Source organism: Mustela nivalis (genome assembly GCF_964662115.1).
Source record: "Mustela nivalis genome assembly, chromosome: 14".
Lineage (NCBI taxonomy): Eukaryota > Metazoa > Chordata > Mammalia > Carnivora > Mustelidae > Mustela > Mustela nivalis.
The window spans coordinates 35,610,185-35,620,605 of NC_139033.1; positions in this window are offsets into that span (position 1 = coordinate 35,610,185).

The window sequence follows — 10,421 nt, forward strand, 5'->3', positions numbered from 1 at the left end:
AACAAGCGGCTGCATTCAACTACCAAAGTCAAGGTGAGCACCCCTTCTGTAACGGGCAGCACAGACGTCCCAGTAATCAAATGCCTGGAGCTTCAGAGGTCTTTAGTGGTGGTGAATGGATCTTTGTATCCCAAGGAAGACAGCAGAGAGACAACTTACCAGAGAGAGTATTGTTGGTTTATGTGACAAGGAAAACTCTAGGTCTATGAGCCCCTGACCTGACTTGAGTGCTCCCCATCAGGACCACTCACTGAATCTCCAGATATTAGCCAACTACCAGACCCAAGGTCTTTAATTGCAGGGAACCTGGGTCTTCTTGAGGAAGAACAAATGTAAGTAAAAGTACATATTATAAATATACAAAGAACTGATATACATGTTTTAAATCTCCCTCAAAGCTTTCTCCAAAAGGACTTGAACCCATTTACTAAAGAGAATGGTGCACTGGGGAAATGGAAATATCTAGACCTTTGGGGACTTACTAGACACTGGCTCTGAATTGAGTTTAATTTCTAGGGACCTAAATGGGACTGTACTTGGTCCCTTCAGAATCTCCAAATTCTCTCTGACTGGAGAGTAAGGGTCACTAGAGTAGGAAGGGCTAAATGGAAGCCTGTAAAATGTCCCCTCCCTCCCAAGATAGGGGAAGTGTTGAGATTGAGGCCATGATCAAAAGACTAAAAGATATGAGGATGGCGATATTCATCACGTGCAGAAGTTGGGCAGATCTTGGAGAATGTCTACAGATTCTTGTAAGTTTACACAGGTGGTGATTCCAATTACAGCCCTTATCTCAGATGGAGCATCTTTACTTGAACAAATCAACAGAGACCTGGCACTTGGTACACATCCATTGACCTGGATAAAGACTTTTTCTCCTTCCCATTGTGCAAGGACCAACCATCCAAACCAACTTGCTTCTACCTGGCAGAGATAACAGTACACCCTGACGTCCTCGCCTCAGGCCTCTGTCAGTTCTCTTGCCCTCTGCCATCATATGGTCCAGACAGAGATTGGCAGTCCACACAGTGTCACTCTGGTGCACCACAGGGGTGTGTTGACTGAATCTGATGAGTAAGAAGTAGGAAGTTCCTCCAGATGCCCTTACTAAAGGTACATGCACATCAGAGGCTGGGAATAAATCTCACATAATTTAGGCGTCCACCACTTAATTGATGACTCTGGGAGTTCCTAAGGTGAAAGATAAATCCCTGACCTTGCACCATCCACTAGGAAAAAGGAGGTGTAGTGTTTGACTGGCCTTTACGGGTTTCAGAAGCAACATACACAGCGTGTGAGTGTAGCGCTTTGACCGACCCACAGTGCAAACTTCCCCACCGTGTACAAAGTATGTTGACCTATCATAACAAAAGAATTCTGAAGCAGCCAGCTGAAGCCTAACCCACTTGTGCAAATTCCAAGGGACAAGGTTAACTGAGTTTCAAGCAGCCTTCAAATACAATTTCATAATCTGCAATTTACTGCTATGCTCTGGTCTCTAATACTTTTTATTAATGTTACATTTCTCCCCCCGGTACGGGAATTTCAGTGTCGTTCTTAATATTTCTGCTTTCGTTGGGGCTGTCAGTAGTTATTTCCTTGTGATTAGAGATGCAAATAGGCTCAGCCTTGCTCAGGGGGTGGCCAAGTTCCCACCTCGCTCCTCCGCTGGGGACAGACTTAGCTTAGAGACTGAAAGCTCACAGCTAAGAAGGCCAGGGTTTGGGGAAGGAATGACATCAAAGAAACCAACCCCTCCCCCCCCAGCGGTAGCTCTCTGGAGAAGTGGGCAACAGGGGGCCCCACTTAATATTTCCCGTTCAATGGCGCCTCTGTGTCCTGATGGTGATGCTGCAGAGATGTGGATTGGAATATTCAAGCACATTATTTTATTCACACTCACTCAGCAAATGTGTTTATTGAACACCCACTCTCAGCTCAAGACCTCTACGTGCATCGCTTCTTACGATCTCTCCTGGAGCACTGAGGAAGCAGGACAGGAACAGGGCCTCAGGGGAAGGACAGGAGAAAGCAGGTGGTCATGGCAGAAGCAGGCCAGTGTGAGCACACATGGGGGCCTTACACGGGCAGTCGCAGAGGGCACGGATGGGAGAGGGACCATCCTTATTGCCTGGAGGTCATGGTCATGCATAAGCTTCACGGCGCAGCTACCTGGCTAGAAGAGACCCCTTCTCACCAGGGCTCTCTTCTCAGTGCGCATCTAGACGGTGACCTTGTCTGAGCCAAACTGGTAGAGTCACATCCTGCTCTAGAGTCACATCCTGCTCTACCCGGGCAAGGATCCCAGGTCCCCCTCCATCCTGCCCCACTCACCCGTGAAGCCACATAATATACAGTTGGTCCAAACTGAAACTCCAAAGATTCCCGAGGAAGGGGTGGAGGGAAATGGCATCCCCGGGTCTTGCTCTTCCCAGTGGGCCCCCTGCCGGGCACCGCCAGCAGCACGTGGACCGGTGTTAGGAACGCACAATCTCAGGCCCCACCCCTGGCCTCCTGAGTCAGAATCCACATTCTGGCAAGACCCACAGCCGCCCCCCACCGCCCCGGGCGATTTCTATGCACAGTCAAGGTTTGCAAGCACTGACTTGGGAATATCTATATGGGTGGGGAGCAAAGTGCTGACCTCCCTTCCCTCCCCAGCGTCTCCCCCCCCACCCCCATGCCCCCACCTCCTCCATCCCTCCATCGTCCCCACCCCTGCACCCCTGCCTTCTTAGATACCACTCGGGAAGAGAGGGACTTGGTACTCGGTGTTAGTGCCTAGGAGAAGGCCAGTGAAGTCACACTCTCCGGAGAAGCTATTTGCCCCAAAGCAAAGGCTAGAGGTTCCAAAAATTCTGGCAAATTGCGAGGGTTGGGGATGCAGGGCTCTCTTGCCCTGGGGATATCCTCTGAAGAGGAATTCCTGACCTGCTTAAGGGACTCCCTTGTCCCACACAGACGTGAGAAAGCTGCTCTCAAGTCCATGAGCAGCGGTCCCGGCTGCGCCTAACAGTCCCCTGGATGCGACATCCGTCCCCCCTGCAAAGATTCTTTCAAATGTGTGGGCAGGGGGGAGTCTCAGGGGTGGCCAGGCCTGGAAACCACTGATGATGAGAAACGTTGAACATGAAATATAAAAACTTAGGTTAGAACAGCCCTAGGCCGACCCCAGCATCTCCCTTGCCGCCACCGGGCTCTTCCCTCCCTCTCTCCCTAACTTCCTCCCCACTTGGCAAAAGCTGGGTATGGCAAGATGGGGAGAGAGAGGAGGGGGCTCCACAGTGCAATGGGGGCTCCAAGACTCAGGTCAGCAGCACGAGCCCTGGCTGCAAGAAGCAAGCGAGAGCATTTCTGATGGGAAAAGCCATCGGACCCCTGGGGGCCGGAGCGGGAGGTGGCGAGCGCTGGGAACAGCACGTCCCTGTCCCTCCTTGCCGTGTCCCTGGCGAGGCCCAGTCTGGAGCTGGGAAGAATTACAGGGGCTGTCTGGAGCTCGAGTCCTGCCCAGATTTGTACTTATGTTTTTATCTGAGACTGTTTGTTTTTCAAATTTCCTCTCAAATCCCTTAATGTCCGTTTTACATCTTACCTGTCAGAATCCCCACTGGGATTCTCAGTTTGCAAGTTCCTGTCAGTTGCTAGAATGTTACAAATTTGTTTGTATTTATTTATTTATTTATTTATTTATTTATTTATTTATTTTTACCAATTTGGACTGCAACTTTAAACTGACCGATTCATCAAAAACCACTTCAAGCACAGGTGGGCTGTATGTGGAGGGGGTGGGTCTACTTGAAGCCCCTTTTTGAAGGAGAAGTTGTGGGCAGGAGCTTGGTGCAGGGTACCTCATAACACTCCCTGTTGTTCAACCAAAGCAAGCGTGATTCCATAGGCCTGGGGAATCACACCCCCAGTGTTTCTCTCTCACCTACCAAGGCATCTGCAATGACCCCACTTGTATTCACTCTCTGAATACAGAAGACTCTCTTGTCTAAATTTTCCACCTCCAGGATCTCAGTCTGGGAGAAAGTCTAGAAAGGTCTAAGAGATACCCTCCTCGTGAGAAGAATATGGTCAGACTGGTCACCTACGAAGCAATCGGTTCAAGAGATTCGTTGAAAATAAAATTCAAAACGCAGAGGAGAATATTTTTCATGAGAATATTTATTCCACTTAGTTTCTAAGCAGCCAAGACTACTCATGATGACCTTTAAGGTGGCAGCCGACCTCACTCCCAACCCGCCAGAGGGCAAGTGACAAAATAAGTGCTTGGAAAAACATCAACATTCTACACACATGCAAGGAAGCTCTTTTATGGGTCTTACTCCATTTAAAATGTTTCACAGTGGTTCATTCGCTTTCTATTAAAAACTGGAAAGTAGAAGGGCGCCTGGGGGGCTCAGTCAGTTGAGTATCCGACTCTCGGTTTCAGTTCAGGTCATGATCTCAGGGTGGTGAGATCAATCCCTGCATCAGGCTCCGTGCCAAGCATGGAACCCACTTAAGATTCTCTTTCCCCCTCCCCCACCCCTCCCTCTCCTTTCTCTCTCTCTCTCTCAAAAAAAAAAAAAAAATCACAAAGCAGCAAATAGAACATTGTAAGCATAAAAATGTGAAAAATGATCTTTTACTGCTATTTTCCATTTTTGGTTCCCATGTTGACTTGGAAAGGCATCTGGCCTATGTACAATGCATGAAGTGGGACCATGAAGCATAGCTTTGCACTCACAGGGATTAAATTATCCCATCTTAAGGATGATTTGTTATGAGAGTGACTCACCAGGCTCCTGTTTGGGTCTCTCATCCACTACGGAACTCCAGTCGAATGTTCCCAGAGCTACAAGGTAGGAGCTCTAAATGGCAGCCTGATTCTGTTATGACGCGTTTTCTCCTTGGTGAGAAGCTGGAGTCAATCTATCTGCCTTTAAATCCACTGATCTAATCAAGAGCTCTTGACATTGATAACCATGAGGGAGGGGGAACATGTTCGCAGCCACAGCAGATAAACAGATGCCGTGGAGCGTATAAGAGACGCGTCACAGCAAAACGGAAAACAGAAAAATAACCAAGGAGGCTCCCAGTGAATCTCGAGGGAAGAAGAGGCTCAGCCATTTCTATACGATTCACAAACAAGGGAAGGTAGATAAAAATCAACTTGCGATTTTAAAGAAGGCAGGAATTCTTCTTCATAGCTGGGTCTGAGGAATGAAACTTACAAAGGGATTCAGCAGGGAGAGACTGGGTGTTTCTTCCAAATATAAATACCTAGTCAAATCCTGCAGTGTGGACATGGACAAACTGATTCTAGACTTTATCACGGAGAGGCAGGAAGACCCACGAGAGCCCCTCAGCATTGAAGGAGAGCAAAGTTGGAGGCCTGACACCGCCTGTCTTCAAGACTCACAACAAAGCTAGAGCAATCAGTGTGGTCTCAGGAAAGGAAGGGCAAATGGATCCGTGGAACAGAGCAGAGCCCAGAAACAGACCCACAGAAACAGCCAACCGATCTACGACAAATGAGCAAACGCAATACAATGGAGCAAAGATGGTCTTTTCAAAACAGATGGTGCTGGAATACCTGCACATCCACAGGCAACACCATGAATGTAGACACAGACCTCACACCCTCTATAAAAATCAACTCAACATGGGCCATAGACCTAAATGTAAAACACAAAACTGTCAGATACCTAGAGGAGAACAGAAGAAATATCTAGCTGATTTGGGGTATGACAATGTCTTAGATACAACACCAAAGCCATCATCCATGACACATCCTTGACAAGCGGGACCTCATTAACATAGACACTTCTGCTCAGCAAAAGACAAATGTCAAGAGAAGACGAGCCACAGACTGGGAGAAAATATCTGCAAAAGGCACACGTGACAAAGGAATGTTACCCGGAAGATACAAAGAACTCTTGAAATTTAACAATGAAGAAAGAAACAACCTGATTTTATTTTTTATTTTTTTAAAGATTTTATTTATGTATTTGACAGAGAGAGAGAGATCACAAGGAGGCAGAGAGGCAGACAGAGAGAGAGGAGGAAGCAGGCTCCCTGCTAAGCAGAGAGCCCAATCCCAGGACCCTGAGGTCACGACCTGAGCTGAAGGCAGAGGCTTTAACCCACTGAGCCACCCAGGCGCCCATAACAACTTTTCTTATTGCTAAACCTGGAGGCAACCGAGATAGTCTTCGGTAGGTGAAGGGAGAAATACACCGCCGCACATCCATACAATGAAATAATATTATTCTGTGATAAAAATAGATGGGCCGTCGAGACATAAAAAGATATGGAAGAGACTTCAAAGCAAATAATTAAGTGAAAAAAAGCAACCCGAAAAGCCTACACATAGCGTGCGAGCCCAACCACTGCACATTCTGGAAAAAGTAAAATTATGGAAGCAATAGAAACGATCAGTGGTTGCCAGCAGTTGGGGGAGGGAAGGATGAAGAGGCAGAGCACAGGGGGTTCTTGTCAGGGAAACTAAGCTCTATGATCCTATAATGATGGGTGCGTGTTATCATACATTTGTCGAAGTTCATGGGGTGTACGACACCAAGAGCGAATCCTGACGTGAACTGTGGACATCAGGTGGTAATGACGTGCTAACGGTTCATCCGTCAAAACAGATACACTGTTAACTGTGCGGCAGACATCTGTGGCGGGGAGGTACCGTGTTTGGGCGTACAGGGAATATCTGGGAACTCTCGGCACGTTCCATTGCATTTTGCCATAACCTAAAACTGCACTAAAAAAATAAAGTCCATCCAAAGAAATTCTTGCTGAATGGCGAAAGCTAAGCACTTTGGGGAAAGCATGAACCCTGACGAGAGGATTGTGGTGGATGGCACTGGGTGATGATGGAGGAAAGCCCCGAGGAAACCCAACACAAACTGTGCCACAGACAGCCTGGGAGGGAGAGTCCCACGCCCACACTGCTGCAGAACAGCACAGAGCAGGCACACGGGAGAGATCAAGTGTATAAGGGATTTCTGCTCTCCTCACCCCGTCCTAAAGATTCCTGTGGCTAAAAGCTGAGCCTCCAAGGCACAATTCTGCTGTCAGAGATGTTTGCAACACTGTAGGGATGCAAATGCAAAATTCAGAGAAAATAGAGAACTCACAGCCAAAGATGATAGGAAAGAATGTTCAAGATGATTGGGAGGCAATCAATCCTCAGTATTTAAACTCCAGTGATTGTTTGTTTTATTCTGTATTTATTTGAGAGAGAGAGAGAGAGTGAGCGAGAAAGAAATGGAGCGGGGGAGGGGTAGAGGGAGAAGCAGAGTCCCCGCTGAGCAGCGGGGAGCCTGACATGGGGCTGGATCCCCGGACTCCAGAATCATGACCTGAGTGGAAGGCAGATGTTTAACCGAGCCCAGGCACCCCAAAACTCCAGGGGTCCTGAGGAAGAAAGGATAAAGTTCTATTTGATCAAAAGGAGCATCAAATAAAGTCTTGTCCCACCTTGACATTAATTCTGGAAACAAGGAAACTGAGTCTGAGTCAGTTACAGACTACGGATCTCGTAAGTGGAGGCAGGGCTTAACCCTCGGTGTGATCGCAAATCTCTCCTCTCCCTGTTCCCCGCCTCACCCCAACCCTGGCCTCTTACTGGAAACGGAGGGAACCTGCTGAACCCAGAGAGCGTGGTGGCTGGGTCTCCGCCTGAACTTTCTGGATGCGGCTCGCCTGACTGTCCACTACCCCGGCCAGAGGCTGCCTGTAAGAGGTGCTCAAGCAGCAGCCAGAGCACCTTGTGTGGGGGCGTTAGCATCAGACTGGAAAATGGTGACGGGGAGGTGGCACGTGGCTATGCTGCGCTTCTGGGCTTTTCCTATCCTGCCATCAGACGTGACCGATCGAGCATCCCAACTGCATTTACTCCCCACAAACCTGCACAGATGTTTCTCGGAGGTTCTCCCCGCTTGCACGTACGTGTCACATAGGGAGTTTGAAGCACAGATGCCAGGCGTGCTGCCCCTCATTTGACGATTCTCGTATCTTGCTCACTTAAAACGGTCAGACTTCCCCACTTGACAACAATGCGTCATTCGCTCAGCCTTGCTGGGGGACAGTGGCAGGCCCACAACCGGCTTAAAGCCCACAGGCCGGTTGCCAGGGTGCACGTGTGCGTGTGTGCATGTGCACAGCATTTGAGTAAGACTGACACATTCACTGTCAAAGGAGAAAGAGCCCGACTAAGGCCCGAGGGCTGGGAAACCAGAGGTTCTACTACTACCTTGTTAAAAAAAACCAAAGCTTACTGCCATAATGGCAACTTCCCAGTGTCCCACGGAAACCTGTGTTGATTTCAACACAGTAGAGCAAACATCATTTAGCTTCCTAAGTCCTCTTAGAACAGCAGGAGGTGTCGGTGAGCTGAGCCGGGGGTGTCTGCCCGGCCCCAGGGGGCGTCCTGGCACCCTTGCTCCCATCGCTATCCATCGTCTCCTCCATTCTCAGTGGGGATTTCTCACGTGGCCAGTGTCCACCAGCCACCTTCCATCTTGAGACTTCGAGGCCGTTGGGAGGTGGAAAAACGGTTGTCCAGCTCATAAGAAATGTGTGTCCCAGGAGCACCTGAAAGCTCCCAGCAAGAGGTTTTTCCTGAAGATTGTTCGGGTGTCACAGTGCCCAGGCACTGTGTGGATGTGCTCTCCACGGGGGGGTCTGCAGCGGAGACCCCCAGAAAATGACCTTCAATCCCGCTTCAATTCCCACCACCCCTCCCGTGTGAGCACCGACAGCATCTAAGAGGCTCAAGGAGCTGCTGCTAACTAGCCACGATCAGACGGCGCCGGCCGGGGCACGGAGGGTTCACGCCGGGATGTCAGGCTTGAGGAAGGAATGAAAGATCGGCTCAGCCACGGTGAGACATCTTCCAAGTTTCCATTAACCAACGGCAGACCCCAGAAAGATGATAAAATAATAAAGCTTTGGCCCAACATGTTGATATTCTGGTTTTAGTTAAAGGAATAAAAATCTTTTTCTTAAGAAAGGAGTTTATTAAAGGGCACAAGAGAATCATGTTGTTAGAAAGCGTCCTGTAAATTCTTTTGCTTTCACTTCACTGATTTCGACAGGATGAGGGCTATTGTTATAGCCACAACCTACTTTGGCAGAGAGAAAGGCTTAGGGGCGAGCTGCGCCCCCCACCCCCCCATCCCCTGGAGATCACTCCTGCTGCTCTTCCCCGGATGGGACTGGGGCTCCCATCAGACAAGCCGTGCAAGGGGGTGACGAGGCATAGGCTCACACTGCAAGGGAAAGCACCTGACACGGGCAAGGGCGATGGGGCGTGTACTGCACACAGGCCAGCGCCCGTGCTGAGAGCATTCAGTGAGTTAGCCACCTGCTCCTGGGGCTGGCCGGGGGGCTGAGAGCAGGTCCTAGCCTCCATTTGCTGCAGAGAGAACTGAGCTTGCTCGAGGCCAAGAGAAGGGTAAGTGGCTTTTAGGGATTCTAAGCCCTTCCACCAGATTTGGACAGACTTCAAAGAAGGACAGAGACTGGCAAGTTCTCACCAAAAGAATGTCAGTATCACACTGTTCCGTGAAAGAGAACCTTTCTGTTACAACTAAACAGTGCATCTGAAAACATCATTGGCCTCCTTTCTACCCCTCTAACACTGCTACACGGACTGCAGCAGGCCCCAGCAGCATCGCCAACCCCGGGAGGGAGTTAGGAATGCAGAGTCTCTGACCCCATCCCGGGCCTTCTGAGTCAGAACCTGCCTTTAAGGGCAGCCAGGGGCTCCACATGGTCACTAAGGCTTGAGAGCACCCCCCCCCCCAAGCCCTTTCTCTGGACTGGAATGCTCCTTCCCAGGATTTACCTGCCAGATTTCTGAACTCAGCTCTAGGTCCGCTCCTCAGAGGTCTTCCCTGGCCTCATGAAAAGCAAGGATTCTTTTAGGCTCTCTCTTAGCGGACCCTGTTTAATTCTACTTCAGGGCAACTGTCACCGCTGTGTGTTCCTCCCAGATGCTGCAAACTCCATCCAGGCTAAGACTTCATAGCCCAGCACCTAGGGTGGCAGCGGGGACAGAAGTGCCTGACAGACAGTCTCGCGAAGGACTACTTTCTGTGCAGGACTGTATGTTGTGCGGGTGTGACGCCCACAGCGCAGGTCCCTGGGAAACTGCAGAGAGGGACGGGCCCCTCTCACCTTTCTTTACTTTTTATAAGTTTTCAGAGGAGAATCCACTGTTTTTCTAATTTATGAAGCATGAAGCACTTTTCAAAAAATGTATCTAACCCTCTCAAGATCCAACCTGCCACAAACACAAAGCAGATTATATCTTTCCTTTTGAAAAAGGTTTTAGGCTTTATTTACTGATCAGGTTGTACTTTAATAAATAAGAAACCATTTCTTTTTAGGGGCCTGTTCATTTTCCCCAGAAATGTTAT